The 5,197-nt window shown below is 42.3% G+C and overlaps 1 non-coding gene across 1 annotated transcript; it reads right to left on the reverse strand.

The window, feature by feature from the left end:
• Positions 1 to 4,208: 4,208 nt before the first annotated feature.
• Positions 4,209 to 4,291, reverse strand: trnal-uaa (transfer RNA leucine (anticodon UAA)). Its single transcript has one exon. It is a non-coding gene; the product is annotated as a tRNA-Leu (tRNA).
• Between the last annotated feature and the right edge of the window lie 906 nt (positions 4,292 to 5,197).

The following is a 5,197-nucleotide window of genomic DNA, read 5'->3' on the forward strand; positions in this document are numbered from 1 at the left end:
AAAAACAGCAAAGGGGCACGCAACAGATAGTAAGAGCTACAAAGGGGGAATATGAACAGAAAGAGACTGGTGAAATGGGCAGACACATGGCAGATGAAAGTTAACGCAGAGAAATGCAATGTGAAATATTTTGGCCGGAGGAATGAGGAGCGGCAAAATAAACTAAATGTTCCAACTTTAATGGGGCCGATTATTTCCTTTAATCGGCTCCCTCTGTAGATCACTGGTCCCAAACCGCTCAGAATGCCCTCCCCTGCAATTTATTAACCAGCTCTAAATGTTACAATTTGAAAGAGGGTGCAGAAACAGGAACACATGGGCTGTGCGCAAACAAGTCTTTTAAGGTGGCAGGACAAGTTGAGAAAGCTGTGAAAAGCGATTTGGGATCCTTTCTTTTATTAATAGATGAATATAGCATAAAAGCAAGGAAATTACGTGAAATATTTATAAAGCACCGCTGAGGCCTCAGCTGGAGTATTGCGTTCAATTCCGGGCACTTTAGGAAAGATGTCAAGACTTTCTAGAGAGTGCAGAATAGATTCACTGGAATGGTACCAAGGGTGGGGGACCTCATTTAAGCAGAGACTGGAGAAGCTGGAATTCTTCTCCTTAGAGCAGAGAATGTCAAGAGGAGAGTTGTTTGAAATGTTCAAAATTATGAATGGTTTTAAAAGAGAAAAAAGGAGAAACCTTAAAAATGTCAAATTAAATGTGATCAAATACTTCCCAGGCGTAGAAGGGGGTCGAACCCATGATTGTTGGTTCATGTAACCGACGCCTTATCACTTGGTCAACATGCCATACTTCAGATTTTGACTTGAGCTTCATTAGTACCGAACCCCGATTCATTTGAATGAGATTGAAACAGAACTGGCATTTGTATACAGTAATAAAATGAGATAGTGGAGCCAGCAAATAACAGCCTCATTTACATGAATCCTTTCAGAGAATCAGAGAATCATACATCACAGAAGGAGGCCATTTGCCCCGTCGTGCTCTTGAAAGAGCAGTCCAATTATTCCCAGCTCTTTCCACATACACCTGCAACATTTTCCAATTCAAGTATTTATCCAATTCCCTTTTGAAAGTTACTATTGAATCTGCTTCCACCACCATTTCAGGCAGAGCATTACAGATTATAATAACTCGCAATGTAAAAAAAAATCTCCTCACCTCCCATCTCATTCTTTTTCCAATTAAATTCAATTTGTGTCCTCTGCTGTCCTCTGGGTGTTGCCAGGAATGGAGAATTTTGGCTTTGTGGAAAGATTGGATAGGCTGGAGTTATTTTCTTTGGAACAGAGGCGGCGGAGGGGAGACTTAATTGAGGTACATAAAATTATGTGGGGCCGAGCTAGAGTGGATAGGAAGCACCTATTTCAGTTAGCAGAGAGGTCAATAACAAGGATGCATAGATTTAAAGTTGTTGGTAGAAGGATTAGAGGGGAGTTCCGGAGAACTTTGTTCACCCAAAGGGTGATGGTGGTCTGGAACTCACTACATGAAATGGTGGTAGAGGCAGAAACACTCACCATATTTGAAATGTACGTGGATATGCACTTGATGTGCCATAATATGCACTTGTGTAGGGCGATTTTTACTTTCCACATATCAGCCCAAGCCTGAATGTTGTCCAGGTGTTGCTGCATGCAGTCCAGGATTGCTTCATTATCTGATGAGATGAGAATGGAACTGAACACTGTGCAATCATGGCTGAACTTCCACACTTCTGATCTTCTGATAGAGGGAAGGTCATTGATGAAGCAGGTGAAGATTAACTCCTGCAGTGGTGGCCCGGTGCTGATATGATTGGCCTCCAACAACCACAAGCATCTTTCTTTATGCTAGGTATGTCTCCAGCAGTGGCGGTTCCCCCCACCCCCCGCCCGTCCCCCCACAGATTCCATTGTCTTCAATTTTACTCGGGCTCCTTGATAAAAAAAAACTTGGTCTAAAGCTGTTTTGATGCTAAGAGCATCTCACCTTTAGAAGTCAGCTCCTTTGTCCATGTTAGGATCAAGGCTGTAATGAGGTCTGGACTCTAGTGGTCCTGTGGGGACTCAAACTGAGCATTGGTGAGCAATTTGGACGTCCCAAAGTCGTGAAAGGTGCTATAGGAGTGCAAGTTCTCTTTTTTACTATTTAAAAACTACTAACACTTGCGTGATGTTTATTTATAGGTGAAGATGGTCATCTAGCTGAAACCTTAACCCTACCTTCCTCTCCCCACAGACCCTGCCAGGGTGTCGCATCATGGCCCGTTTATAAATGTTGATATTAAATAAATGGTTCCTTCTATAGTCATTAATGACTTAGAAAACACAATAGAGAGCCATATATCCACGTTTGCCGATGATGCAAAGGTTGGTGATATGGTAAGTCGTGTAGGCAGCAGCATATAATAACAAAGATATATTGATAGATTAAGTGAATGGGCGAAACAGTGGCTGGTGGGTTTCAAAGCAGGTAAGTATGTCGTCTTTCATTTTAGACCAAAAAAGTAGATCAGAGAATTAATTACATGGTGTACAGTTCGGAACAGTGGAGTTCCAAAGGGATTTCGGGTTCATGTACACAGACCACTAAAATGTAGCAGTCAGTTACAGAAATAATTATAAAAATCTCATAGCATGTTAAGCTTTATAACGAGGGGCTAGAATATAAAGGAGAGGAAGTTATTCTACAGCTATACAGAGATCTGGTTAGACCGCATCTGGATTTCTGTGTACAGTTCTGGGCATCGCCTGTTAAAAAGGATAGATTGACCTTGGATGAAGTGAAGTGCACATTCACCAGATCGTTACCAGCGCTCCAAGGGTTAAAATATGAGCAGAGATTACATAAACTGGGCTTGTACTTCCTGCAATATAGAAGGTTGTGGGGATTTGATTGACGTTTTTAAGATTTAGAAACAAGTTGATAAGGTAGATAGAGAGAAACCTTTTTTGCCGTTGTTGCAGGAGTCTCGGACAAGGGGACATAATCATAAAATCAGAGGCAGGCCTGTTGTAGGTGTTTTGTGGACCAAGTGATATGCAAGTTCGACGCTAACACCATCCCCGGAAAAGATGACAGACTCAGAGTTATGGTTCAAAACGGTCTTTACTCACAGGCCTGTGGAGAACCTTTCAGATCGCTGTCTAAATCCGATTCCACCGATATCTCAGCAACGTTCACAATTGTACAAAAATCAAACCCCTGCCCTAGGGGCGGGTGCAAAGCTTATCAGCATATACACATTTATTGCTAAATGGCAATTATAAACCGTGACATTTAATCCTTCCTGCCACCTATAAATGCACAGGCCTATTATCGGTGACTGTGGCCTCATTTTAATCTATTGCTTTACAACCGTCCGTTTGTCTCTGGTCAGGTGGTTTGCTCGTTACATGTTTTCTTAAGATAACAGTTCTCGTTCAATTTCTGCAAAGCACAGATTCTGACCTTCTCTCGGGTTACTTCTGCAAAGCAAGCACATTCTGATTAGTCCCACCATACTTTGATGTAATGGAACCCTGTTGTGAGTTTATAACAAACGAATTCTTAGGAGTGTTATCTCGTATGTGTTGTCTCACCTGGCCGAACAGACATCCTCCCTAATCTTCCCACGAGTTGCTCTGCAGTTTAATTTCTCAGCATTCGAAGTCATTTAACCATGTTTTTAAAGCTTAGCTGGGTAAATGCAATATACAGGCCCATATATCATTTAACTCAGGGTATGGATGAACTCATTATCTCCACCTTGTACATTGGTGCTACATTATACATACCCTGACCTACAAGACTAAAGTATAATAGTAATTTGGTTACTTCAAGGCCATTCAGGAAAGAAGTTAGCAATCATTTCTTCATGCGAAGATTGGTAGCAGTGTCGAACTCTCTCTCACAAAATAGCAGTATATGCCAGCTCAACTAATAATTTAAATCTGAGATGGGTAGGTTTTTGCTGGACATGCGTTAAAATGATTTGGAGCCAACGCTGATGGAAGGAGTTAAGGCACAGCTCAGACAGGAATTCAGTGAATGGTGAACAGGCTCAAGGTGCTGAATGGCCTCCTGTTCCCGTGTTCAGAACACCAATTGTAAATGAAGAAACGCTGTCTTGAAGGGTGAATTATAAATATGGCACAATCCCTTGCAGAGATCATAAGCGTTTTCAAACCAAAAATATTATTACTTTTTATGTTCAATTCCATTGCCTGAGCATTTACCAGGAGTGGGGTTCTAACCCACGCGGACAAACGCCCATTGGATATTAAGTCCAACGCCTTAACCACTCGGCCATCCTGGTGATACGAGTTTCTCTGTGCAGTGCTTGAAAATTCGACAAATTCCTTGCAGACTCGAAATTTAGTTTTCAGGTTAGAGCAAACTACATATTAAAATAAACTGAAAGTGTGAGAGGATAAAGAGTTTTTCTAAAACTGCGGACGGTGAAAAGCTGAACTGCTAAAGCACAGCAGCTGGGCAAAGAACGCATTGAGCTGAACGTTCGTAACTAGGCAAGAAATCCCTCGGCTTTTAGCCCACAGAACATGTAACCCTCCCCTCAACACCAAACACCTTTTAAGTAAAAATGTTAAAATGCACGTCAAACACCCAGGATTTATAACTCGATTCCTTCAACCACTCGGCCATGCTGGTGATATAAACAGCAATGCACAGTTGTACACAATTCAACAAATTCCTTTCACATCAAAATACAAATCCATTGATAATGCCATTGAATTGAGTGCTGCTGTGGAAAAATATAACATCAGTTACTCTCCAGTTTCCTGCTTTTCACTATGGGCATCTATTCCCTCTACACCTCCAGCAGGATGGCTTCTTCCCTGAATGGAGACCAACACAATCCCTGTCACTAGCACCCTCCTCCACCTGGCTGAATTTGTATTGAACATACATTGAACTACTTCTCCTTTGAAACCACTCACATCAACCAAATAAGCCCAGCTGCTTCCACAGCTAACTTGACGACACTTCCTCCCACCTTGATTCTTATTTCTTATTCTGTTTCTCTTCTGATGATGCCACCTTCCGATATGTTTTACTTTTCCCTCAACCGAGGAATCGCCTCCACCACGGTGGACAGGACCCTCGACCGTGCCCGTTCTATTTCCCTCACTTCGGCTCTCACCCATTCCCCTCCCTCCCAGAAGCACGATAGGGGTCCCCTTGTGCGTACCTTTCACCCCAC

This window comes from Somniosus microcephalus, unplaced genomic scaffold, assembly GCF_052327205.1.
Source record: "Somniosus microcephalus isolate GS21.2 unplaced genomic scaffold, FLI_Smic_1.0 unresolved_chr1, whole genome shotgun sequence".
Classification (NCBI taxonomy): Eukaryota; Metazoa; Chordata; class Chondrichthyes; order Squaliformes; family Somniosidae; genus Somniosus; species Somniosus microcephalus.